Consider the following 13,215-nt stretch of genomic DNA (forward strand, 5'->3'; position numbering starts at 1 on the left):
ACGAGCAGCTTCTTAAACCCCTGAACTATTCAGCTGTGCAGTAAAACGCAGTCTTTTACGTCACAGAATGCAAACTGGAAACGCTATCTGATCACAAATATTCAACAGAACAGTCACAGACACACGTGCTTACATAAACTAAGCGTACGTGAACTGATATTTCGGTATCTACTATTCAAACATTAAATACTAAATACTGCGCAATGATCTAACAAGATGCTGTCTAACAATTGAATAGTGTGTTTGCTCTCGGCTTATAGCTTCAAACAGTGAAGAAAAGGATGTTCTCTAAGATAATCAATCATCTGAATGTGAAATAATAATCAAACCAATAATTACTTGAACCATTAAGATCAACACACAAATTCAGAATGTAATTTCCACCTCACATTTAATCAGACATGCCACATCACTCTACAGTACCCTTAGAAAGCAGCGATCGTCCATAACAGCAGCCAACGACCTGCCTTTCCCCGTCTGAAATCTAATTACATCCACAGAAATAATGCACTACTGGCCATCAAAATTGCTACACCAAGAAGAAACGCAGATGATAAACGGGTATTCATTGGACAAATATATTATACTAGAAATGACATGTGATTACATTTTTACGCACCTCTGGCCGTAATAACGGCCTTGATACGCCTGGGCGTTGAGTCAAACAGAGCTTGGATGGCGTGTACAGGTGCAGCTGCCCATGCAGCTTCAACACGATACCACAGTTCATCAAGAGTAGTGACTGGCGTATTGTGACGAGCCAGTTGCTCGGCCACCATTGACCAGATGTTTTCAATTAGTGAGAGATCTGGAGAATGTGCTGGTCAGGGCAGTAGCCGAACATTTTCTGTATCCAGAAAGGCCCGTACAGGACCTGCAACATGCGGTCGTGCGTTATCCTGCTGAAATGTAGGGTTTCGCAGCGATCGAATGAAGGGTAGAGCCACGGGTTGTAACACATCTGAAATGTAACGTCCACTGTTCAAAGTGCCGTCAATGCGAACAAGAGGTGACCGAGACGTGTAACCAATGGCACCCCATACCATCACGCTGGGTGATACGCCAGTATGGCGATGACGAATACACGCTTCCAATGTGCGTTCACCGCGATATCGCCAAACACGGATGCGACCATCATGATGCTGTAAACAGAACCTGGATTCATCCGAAAAAATGACGTTTTGCCATTCGTACACCCAGGTTCGTCGTTGAGTACACCATCGCAGGCGCTCCTGTCTGTGATGCAACTTCAAGGATAACCGCAGCCATGGTCTCCGAGATGATAGACCATGCTGCTGCAAACGTCGTCGTCGAACTGTTCGTGCAGATGGTTGTTGTCTTGTTGACTCAGGGACCGAGACGTGACTGCACGATCCGTTACAGCCATGCGGATAAGATGCCTGTCATCTCGACTGCTAGTGATACGAGGCCGTTGGGATCCAGCACGGCGTTCCGTATTATCCTCCTGAACCCACCGATTCCACATTCTGCTAACAGTCATTGGATCTCGACTAACGCGAGCAGCAATGTCGCCATACGATAAACCGCAATCGCGATAGGGTACACACCGACCTTTATCAAAGTCGGAAACGTGATGGTACGTATTTCTCCTCCTTACACGAGGCATCACAACAACGTTTCACCAGGCAACGCCAGTCAGCTGCTGTTTGTGTATGAGAAATCGGTTGGAAACTTTTCTCATGTCAGAATGTTGTAGGTGTCGCCACCGGCGCCAACCTTGTGTGAATGCTCTGAGAAGCTAATCATTTGCATATCACAGCATCTTCTTCCTGTCGGTTAAATTGCGCGTCTGTAGCACGTCATCTTCGTGGTGTAGCAATTGTAATGGCCAGTAGTGTATTTATTGCTAGCAGTTTGCATTTTCAGAATGTAATTGACTCAGTTAACTGTTCATGCCATCTTATAACATTTATATGCCGTATTCGGTTTCAACAAGTGTACACAATGTACACAATGTGGTGGCATGCCAGCATGTGCACTAAGTAACAGAATTAAAGGATCACTTTTTCGAAACTCTAAAATTGCCTCCCATTCTGACGCATAAGTTTTAAATTTGGATCAAAAGTGCCCTACAACCTTCCTCCGTAATGCTGCAAAACCGTGGCGCCCGGTGACGTCACTTGCTGGACTCGACGACGCTGCGAATAGCATGTGTCGACATATGCGAAGAGAAGGTCACAGCTTAGAAGTTCATGTGGCGTTTAAGGTGAGTATAGATGTCGCATTGACACCAAATTACACCATAATTCTGCCCAACGCCACCGCGGATGTGTCACACTATGGGAATCTCGTCGCAGCTGTTCTTACCAAAATTTTACCCGTTTTTATTTTATCTTACACGCCTAGTTCCGTAGGACCAAATTGAGTCATGGAACGTGTCAGTATATAAAATTACAACAGAAAAGTAATAATAGGTAAAATACGATGTTTATGAAGCTTAAAGTTTATGTAAACGCAATCATCAACATAACACATGAATCAGCTTAATTTTTCCAGGAAGTCCTCGACAGAATAGAAGGAGTGACACGCGAGGAAACTCTTCAGTTTGGATTTCAAATCGCGTCGATCACTGCAAAGATGTTTGAACTTTTGTGATAGCTCATTGAAAATGGATTCAGCGGAATACTGCACGTCTTTCTGGAGAAGAGTCAAGAAGGTGCGATCCAAATGCAGATTGGATTTTTATCTAGTATTAATTGAGCGAAAGCTGCTAATTCTTTGGGATAAGATGACATCGTTAACAAGAAACGACAGTTAAGAATATATATACAGAAAGACAAATGCCAGAATACTCAGATTAAAAAAGAGGGATCGACAAGACGTTCGCAAACGTACACCACTTATTGCCCGAATCTCCCGTTTCTGAGCCAAAAATACTCTTTTGAGAATATACCGTACGACATCAGCGAATGAAAATAACGAGAGTAGACTACTTTTCGTGTCGAGTTATAACTTACTTCAGGTACTGATCTAATAGTAAGAATGGCTGTATAATGTCTTTGAACAAGACCCTGAACGTAGACTTCCACAACAGTTTACTATCTATCTGAACACCTAGAAATTTGAACTGTTCAGTTTCACTAATCATATTCCCATTCTTTGAAAGTAAAACGTCAGGTTTTGTTGAATTGTGTGTTGTTGTTGTGGTCTTCAGTCCAGAGACGGGTTTCATGCAGCTGTCCATGCTACGCTATCCTGAGCACGGTTCTTCATCTCCCATTACCTACTGCAAACTACATCTTTCTGCATCTGTTTAGTGTATTCATCTCTTGGTCTCCCTCTATGATTTTTACCCTCTACGCTGCCCTCCAATACTAAATTGGTGATCCCTTGATGCCTCAGAATATGCCCTACCAACCGATCCCTTCTTCTAGTCAAGTTGTGCCACAAATTTCTCTTCTCTCCAATTCTGTTCAATACCTCCTCATTAGTTATGTGATCTACCCATCTAATCTTCAGCATTCTTCTGCAGCACCACATTTCAAAAGCTTCTATTCTCTTTTTGTCTAAACTATTTATCGTCCACGTTTCACCTCCATACATGGCTACACTCCATACAAATACTTTTAGAAACGACTTCCTGACATTTAAATCTATACTCGATGTTAACAAATTTCTCTTCTTCAGAAACACTTTCCTTGCCATTGCCAGCCTACATTTTATATCCTCTCTACTTCGACCACCATCAGTTATTTTGGTCCCCAATTAGCAAAACTGATTTACTACGTTAAGCGTCTCATTTCCTAATATAATACCCGCGCATCACCCGATTTAATTCGGCTACATTCTATTATCCTCGTTTTGCTTTTGTTGATGTTCGTCTTATATCCTCCTTTCAAGACACTGTCCATTCCTTTCAGCTGCTATTCCAGGTCCTTTGCTCTCTCTGACAGAATTACAATGTCATCGGCGGACCTCAAAGTTTTTATTTCTTCTCCATGGATTTTAATACCTACTCCGAATTTTTCTTTTGTTTCCTTTGCTGCTTGCTCAATATATAGATTGAATAACATCGGGGATAGGTTTCACTCTGTCTCACTCCCTTCCCAACCACTGCTTCCCTCTCATGCCCATCCACTCTTATAACTGCCATCTGGTTTCTGTACAAATTTTAAATAGCCTTCCGCTCCCTGTATTTTACCCCTGCCACCTTCAGAATTTGAAAGAGAGTATTCCAATGAACATTGTCAAAAGCTTTCTCTAAGTCTACAAATGCTAGAAACGTAGGTTTGCCTTTCCTTAATCTTTCTTCTAAGATAAGTCGTAAGGTCAGTATTGCCTCACGTGTTCCAACATCTCCCCCGAGGTCGGCTTCTATCAGTTTTTCCATTCGTCTGTAAAGAATTCGCGTTAGTATTTTGCAGCTGTGACTTATTAAACTGATAGTTCGGCAATTTTCACATCTGTCAACACTTGCTTTTTTTGGGATAGGAATTATTATATTCTTCTTGAAGTATGAGGGTATTTCGCCTGTCTCATACATCTTGCTCACCAGCTGGTAGAGTTTTGTCAGGACTGGCTCTCCCAAGGCCGTCAGTAGTTCTAATGGGATGTTGTCTACTTCCGCGGCCCTTTTCGACTTAGGTCTTTCAGTGCTCTCTCAAACTCTCCACGCAGTATCATATCTCCCATTTCATCTTCATCTACATCCTCTTCCATTTCCATAATATTGCCCTCAAGTACATCGCCCTTGTGTAGACCCTCTATATACTCCTTCCACCTTTCTGCTTTCCCTTCTTTGCTTAGAACTGGGTTTCCATCGGAGCTCTTGATATTCCTCTTTTCTCCAAAGGTCTCTTTAATTTCCCGTAGGCCGTATCTATCTTACCCCTAGTAATATGCGCCTCTACATCCTTAAATTTGTCCTCTAGCCATCCCTGCTTAGCCATTTTGCACTTTTGAGACGTTTGTATTCCTTTTTGCCTGCTTCATTTACTGAATTTTAATATTTTATTCTTTCGTCAGTGAAATTCAATATCTCTTCTGTTACCAAAGGATTTCTATTAGCCCACGTCTTTTTACCTACTTGATCCTCTGCTTCCTTTACTATTTCGTCTCTCAAAGTTACCCATTCTTCTTCTACTATATTTCTTTCCCCCATTCTTGTTAATCGTTCCCTAATGCTCTCCCTGAAGCTCACTACAGCCTCTGGTTCTTTCAGTTTATCCAGGTCCCATCTCCTCAAATTCCCACCTTTTTGCAGTTTCCTCCGTTTTAATCTACAGTTCATAACCAATAGATTGTGGTCAGAGTCCACATCTGCCTCTGGAATTGTCTTACAATTTAAAACCTGGTTCCTGAATCTCTGTCTTACCATTATATAATCTATCTGACACCTTCCAGTATCTCCAGGCTTCTTCATGTATACAACATTCTTTTACGATGCTTGAAGCAAGTGTTAGCTATGATTAAGTTATGCTCTGTGTAAAATTCTACCAGGCGGCTTCCTCTTTCATTTCTTAGCCCCAGTCCATATTCACCTACTACATTTCCTTCTCTCCCTTTTCCTACTATCGAATTCCGGTCAGCCATGACTATTAAATTTTCGTCTCCCTTCACTATCCGAATAATTTCTTTTATCTCATCATACATATCATCAATCTCTTCGTCATCTGCGAAGCTAGTTGGCATATAAACTTGTACTACTGTGGTAGGCGTGGGCTTCGTATCTATCTTGACCACAATATTGCGTTCACCATGCTGTTTGTAGTAGGTTACCTGTATTCCTATTTTCCTATTCATTATCAAACCTATTCCTGCATTACCCTTATTTGATTTTGTATTTATAACCCTGTATTCACCTGACCAGAAGTCTTATTCCTCCTGCCACCGAACTTCGCTGATTCCCACCATATCTAACTTTAACCTATCCATTTCCCTTTTTAAATGTTCTAACCTACCTGCCAGATTAAGGGATCTGACATTCCACGCTCCGATCCGTAGAACGCCAGTTTTCGTTCTCCTGATAACAACGTCCTCCTCAGTAATCCCCGCCCAGATATCCGAATGAGGGACTATTTTAGCTCCGGAATATTTTACCCAAAAGGACGCCATTATCATTTAACCATACAGTAAAGCTGCATGCCCTCAGGAAAAATGACAGCTGTAGTTTCCCCTTGTTTTCAGCCGTTCGCAGTACTAGCACAGCAAGGCCATTTTGGTTAGTGTTACAAGGCCAGATCATCCAGACTGTTGCCCCTGCAACTACTGAAAAGGCTGCTGCCCCTCTTCAGCAACCACACGTTTGTCTGGCCTCTCAACAGATACTCCTCCATTGTGGTTGCACCTACGGCATGGCTATCTGTATCGCTGAGGCACGCAAGCCTTCCCTCCAACGGCATGGTCCATGGTTCACGAGAGGGGGGGGGGGGGGGCAATTGTGTGTTAGAAACTGTAAAATCCGACTCTTACTGTGATGTAGCGTTAGTTTATTTGCTACAGTCCATGCAGTAGACAGAAATATTTTAGAATCACCTGTAATAGTGTCTTGAAAGGAGGATATAAGATGAACATCAACAAAAGCAAAACGCGGATAATGGAACGTAGTCGAATTAAGTCGGGTGATGTTGAGGGAATTAGATTAGGAAATGAGACACTTAAAGTAGTAAAGGAGTTTTGCTATTTGGGGAGCAAAATAAGTGATGATGGTCGAAGTAGAGAGGATATAAAATGTAGACTGGCAATGGCAAGGAAAGCGTTTCTGAAGAACAGAAATTTGTTAACATCGAGTATAGATTTAAGTGTTAGGAAGTCGTTTCTGAAAGTATTTGTATGGAGTGTAGCCATGTGTGGAAGTGAAACATGGACAATAAATAGTTTGGACAAGAAGAGAATAGAAGCTTTCGAAATGTGGTGCTACAGAAGAATGTTGAAGGTTAGATGGGTAGATCACGTAACTAATGAGGAGGTATTGAATAGGATTGGGGAGAAGAGAAGTTTGTGGCACTACTTGACTAGAATAAGCGATCGGTTGGTAGGACATGTCCTTAGGCATCAAGGGATCACAAATTTAGCATTGGAGGGCAGTGTGGAGTGTAAAAATCGTAGAGGGAGACCAAGAGGTGAATGCACTAAGCAGATTCAGAAGGATGTAGGTTGCAGTAGGTACTGGGAGATGAAGGAGCTTGCACAGGGTAGATTAGCATGGAGAGCTGCATCAAACGAGTCTCAGGACTGAAGACCACAACAACAACAACAACACCCGTAATACTAGAGGGCATGTCATTTATATAAACAGAGAACAGGAGTGGCCCCAGCACTGATCCCTGGGGCATCCCCAATTTAACTGTGCCCCACTCGGACCCCACATTATAGCCATTCTCAATACTGTGGAGAATGACCTTCTGCTGTCTGTTCTTAAAGTAAGAATAATTGTCAACTACTCTCCTTATTCCATAGTGGAAGAACTTCTGGAGCAATATCTTGTGATCAACACAATCAAACGTCTTATTTAAATAAAAAAAGGTGACCAACGTTCGAAACCTTTTGCTTAATCCATCCAGTACCTCACAGAGGAAAGAGAATGTAGCATTTCCAGTTTGCTAAACCACTTCTAAAACCAAATTGTACATTTGGTAGCAAATTATGAAAAAGGAAGTGATCAATCATCCTTACACACACAGTCTTTTCAATAACTTTAGCAACCACTGATGACAAATCAGTAGGTCTAAAATTTTCTACATTTTGTGTTTCTCCCTTTTTATAAAGCGGGTTTACAAGTGAGTACCGTAATCGGTCAGGAAACTGGTTCAAAATGGCTCTGAGCACTATGGGACTCAACTGCTGTGGTCATTAGTCCCCTAGAACTTAGAACTACTTAAACCTAACTAACCTAAGGACATCACAAACATCCATGCCCGAGGCAGGATTCGAACCTGTGACCGTAGCAGTCGCACGGTTCCGGACTGCGCGCCTAGAACCGCGAGACCACCGCGGCCGGCTCAGGAAAACTGACCACTCCCAAAGGAAACCTTACAAACGTGGCTACGTTCAGGGCTAACATGTGCAGCACAGTACTTTAATATTCTGCTAGGTACTCCATCATATCCATGAGAGTCCTCAGCCTTCAGGGATTTAATTATTGACGCAGTATGAGAGAGGGGTATTTCAGACATCAGTCTCGGAAAGGCATTTTCCAAGAAAGTTATGTGATTCCCTGTAGAAATTAATTTTTTGTTTAATTCACCAGCAATTCTGGGAAAGTGATAGTTAAATATTGTACATATATCTGACTTTTCAGTAACAGAAACATTTTTAGTACGAACTGACTTTATATCGTCGACTTTCTGTTGCTGACCGGACACTTTCTTCACGACGAATCATATGATTTTAATTTTAGCCTGTGAATTAACTACGCTGTTTGCGTACCACATACTCTTTGCCTTCCTAGTAATATTTTTAAGAACCATACAGTACTGTTTGCATCGGGCTATTGTAGCTCTATTTTCACTACTTCTGACATTTTCATATAATTCCTACTTTGTTCTACAATATATCATTATCCCACTAGTCAGCCACCCAGGCTACCTTTTACTGCTTGTACCCTATTTAGAACGTTCTAATGGATAGCAGCTTTCAAAGAGCATGATAAATGTGTTAAGGAAAGCATTAAATTTGTCATCTATGTTATCGACACTATAAACATCCTGCCACTTTTGTTCCTTAACGAAGTTTAAAAAACCCTGTTGTCATTGGATTAGCTTTTCTACATAGTTTTTAATCATATATAACATTTGTTAGAGTACAAAAATCTTCGTGCTAAAATTTGTGCATCATGGTCTGAAAGACCGTTCACCCTTTCACTAACAGAATGCCCAACTCGTAATGAAGAATGAATAAAATATTGTCTATTGCTGTGGTACTGTCCCCCTGCATCCTGATTGGAAAAAATACAGTGTGCATCAGCCCATATGAATTTAGGATATGTTCCAACATCCTTTCTCCTGGACTCCTTTCCCTGGAGCGTTGATTCCCACACATTTCGCGGTCGAAAGCGACAGTGCGATGAGCAACAAAAGTCGTTCTTGACAATCTTTCACCTTGCTGACACACTCGGAAGTTTCCATTCTTGTCTGTGGACATCGTGGGGCTGTATCCTTTTGAACGTGATCGCACGCCTTTGGAACACATCCCGACGGGAGTTTTCGCTCTTCACTACACGAAATTTCGGTGTGATCCGAAGTAGCAAAGAATGCTTATTACTTTTTCAGCCCTCATGTCCTCCTGTGGCGTGATTCGGGGGGAAGGGGGAGGAAGGGGTACGACATTGACACATGCGTGAATAAAACGGCAAAGGGTCCCTCTAACAACCCCAGTTCGGCAAAACACTCGGTGCCACTCTCCTACATTTAGTGAGAATTTTAAAACTGAACCTGCATAGAGACAACATGTAGAGTAATCCGGGAAACCTGCAGGTAGGCAACACCTTGACACCCCTGCAATTCCAGTTGTCTGCCAGTAAGGGTCTCGATCTATTTTACAATTGTCTCTATAACCGTTCATTTTTAAAATGTGCATGGGTGCTACCGAGTGTTTTGCCAGAATGGAAGGTCTTTCTGTTTTATTCACGCATATGTCAGTGTAGCAACCCTCGTGATCGCGCCACAGGAGGACGTCAAATAGGAGGAGAGAAAAAGCGTAAGCACTCTTTGCTGCATCTGATCACGTTCAAATTTCGTCGAAAGGTTGTCAACAGTCACTCGCGGTTCCATCCCGCAAGCAAAAGCAAAAACAGCGGTTGCGATGCTCTCCAAAGCGATACAATCACCTTCAATAGGGATACAGCCCAACAATGTCCGTAGACAAGGACTGAAACGTCAGAGGGTGCCAGTAGTGTCAAAGATTGTCGACTGTAACGTCAAAACCCACTAAAAATAAACGAAAAATCAGATAAAAATTCGCTTGACGCCTTCCTAAGCGACAGTCTCCACTCCTCCTAATCGGACTATGTAACCATACGCCAGATGTATTTTTAATTCAAAGAAATAGTATCGACAGCAATTGAAAGATATACCAATAAAACAAATAAGACGTGGTACTGACTCCATATGGTACACAAAACAGGTCAGAACACTGTTGCAGAAGCAACTAAAAAACAATGCCAAATTTCAAAGAACACAAAACCCGCAAGATTGGCAAAGTTTTACTGAAGCTCGAAATTTAACACGAACTTCATTGCGAATGCTTTTAATAGTTTCCACAACGAAACTCTGTCTCGAAATCTGGCAGAAAATTCAAATTGATTCTGGTCGTATGTAAAGATACCACCGAAAAGACACAATCAATACCTTCACTGAGCAACAGCAATGGTGACGTTACGTATGACAGTGCCGCTAAATCAGAGTTACTAAATACAGTTTTCCAAAACTCGTTTACCAAAGAAGAAGTAAATATTTCAGAATTCTAACCTAGAAACTGCCAACAAGAGTAACTTAGAAGTAGACATCCTCAGTGTAGTGATGCAGCGTAAGTCACTTAATAAAGGTCCAGATTGTTTACCATTCAGGATCCTTTCACAGTATGATGATAAAAAAGCTCCATACTTAGCAACCATATACAGCCGCTCACTCGTCGAAAGATCCGTACCTAAAGACTGGAAAGTTGCACAAGTCACACCAATACACAAGGAAGGAAATAAGAGTAACCCGCTCAATTGCAGACCCACGTCACTAACGTGATTTGCAGCTGCATTTTGTAACATATACTGTATTAAAACATTTTGAGTTATCTCCAAGAAAAAAAATTACTGACAAACAGCCACTACGGATTCAGAAAATATTGTTCGTGTGAAACACAACTATATCTTTATTCTCACGAACTAATTAATGCTACTGACAGGGGATGTCATATTGATTCCATATTTATAGATTTCCAGAAGGATTTTGACGCCGTTTTTCACAAGCGACCTCTAATCAGATTAAGCGCCTATGGTGTGTCTCTCAGCTGTGTGGCTAGATTCGTGATTTCCTCTCAAAGAAGTCACAGTCCGTAGTAATCGACTGAAAGACGTCGAGTTAAACAGAAGTGATATCCAGCGTTCCCTAGCGAATTGTTACAGATCTTCTGCTGTTCCTGATCTACATAAAGGCTTTAAAAGACATTATGAGCAGCCCTCTTAGATTCTTTGCAGATGTTGCTGTCATTTACCGTTTTATAAAGTCATCAGACGATCAAATCAAATTGCAAAATGGTTTAGACAAGATAACTGTACGGTGCGAAAAGTGGCAATTGACTCTAAAGAATGAAACGTGTGAAGTCCTCTGCATGAGTTCTAAAAGAAATCCACTAACTTTTGGTTGCAGCATAAAACACACAAATTTAAGGGCTACAAATTCAACTATATACTCTGGGATCACAATTACGAATAACTTAATCTGGAATCATCATATAGATAATGTTGTGGGGAAAGCAAACCATTGGCAGAACACTTACAAAATGACTTTTTCATACTGTGGGGCCAGAGTCATAATATATTTCTTTAAAGTCAGTACCGCCATTAGACTCATGATTGTGTAAGTGAAATCGTAACACTGTAAATAAACAACAGTCTAATGGCGGTACTGACTTTAAAGAAAAACTTGCAAAATGCAACTGGTTTACTATAGAGAGTGCTTACACTACGCTTGTCTGCCATCTTCTGAAGTACTGCTGTGCGGTGAGGGGTTCACAGCAGATAGTATTGACGGAGGACATCGAAAACGTTCAAAGAAGGCAGCTCGTTTTGTATTGTCGCGAAATGGGGGAGTGAGTGCCAGGGATGTGATATGCAAACAAAGGCGTTTTTCATTGCGGCACTATCTTCACATCAAATTTCAGTCACCAGTTTTCTCCTTAGAGTGTTAAAATATTTAGTTGGCGCCCACATACATAGGGAGGCATGATCATGTAGTGTAGTTGCTTCAAGTAAACGTAATAAATCAGATGTCTTACAATTATATGGAGTCAATTGAAAGAGAAGGTTACGAACATATGTTTTGATTGTTCTCAGATAAATAAGTTGGTTTAAAAAGGCGACATGGATTCTCAAGAGATAAATACAAGTTTCTCGGAATGATCAACGGAAAGACATGTTCGCAATACATTACTTCCAGTATGACAATAAATCACTGAGAAGTTCAGGAGAAGATGAAGAGTTAGAAATTACAACAAGGCGGATTGGGAAGATAATGTTTGCTCCTTTAATCACCTTCCATTTAGCAAAAAAGTGAACAACCTTTGAGGTTCCATTTCGTCAACGGCCCTGTTTGACCCTTTCCTTTCTTCTATATTTAAGAAATGATTATGAAATGCATTTGCTACCTGTGACTCATCATTTATATCCCTTCCATTCATTTCAATAGTGATGGTGTCTTGTTCTGTGGCTGGTTGTCATGTCTCTCATTTCACTTAATTCCGTATAGCCTTAAGTCCATTGTTGGAAGGACTCATATCTGACATTATGGGCAGATTCTTTGACTTTTTAATAACATTTCTTTTGAGTAGTTTTTGTAGTGTCCAAATACTGCAGGATCCCTAATTATTCTTGCAAAAAGATACATTTCCCTTTTCCTTTCATAGCGTACTTTAATCCCTCTAGCGAACCATGGTTTTATACATCGCTATTTAGTGTCCTTTCTGATTAGCTGATGCAGAATGTTGTTTTCAAATAATTATATGAATTTATCATGGAATATCTTAAATTTTATGTTAGCTTTTAGTTCATTATAAATTACATTGCATATAATCTCCTGTAAACTATTCTTAAAAACATTTGTCCTGGAGTCATTAGTTATTCTAACTGATTCCCATACTGTAAGGCAATATGTTTTTTATCCTAACTGTACATGATGATGAGAGGAATCATTTGTTACTGTGTAAATAGTTATTTTCTTACTTTGAGCTTCAGCAAAGAAAACGTTATCAATTAGGGTCCTACTGTGTGTATGCACTCATGTTGGAAAGTTAATTACTGAGACCAAAATGTAGGATAAAAATTGGGTTTCCAGATAATTTTTCCTATCAGAATCTTACAGAAATTATACGTTGAAGTCATCACTGTCCATTAACTGCTTGCTGCTGTCTGTCAGATAGCACAGTAATGAATTCAGATTCCTCAAAAATAGTGCAAAATTTACCATTGGGGATCTATGTGCAGTTACAGCAAAATGTGTACTATTTTTCAGAATTAATTTACAAGCACACAGTCTATGTGCTGAT

Source organism: Schistocerca piceifrons, chromosome 3 (genome assembly GCF_021461385.2).
Source record: "Schistocerca piceifrons isolate TAMUIC-IGC-003096 chromosome 3, iqSchPice1.1, whole genome shotgun sequence".
In the NCBI taxonomy this organism is placed as follows: domain Eukaryota; kingdom Metazoa; phylum Arthropoda; class Insecta; order Orthoptera; family Acrididae; genus Schistocerca; species Schistocerca piceifrons.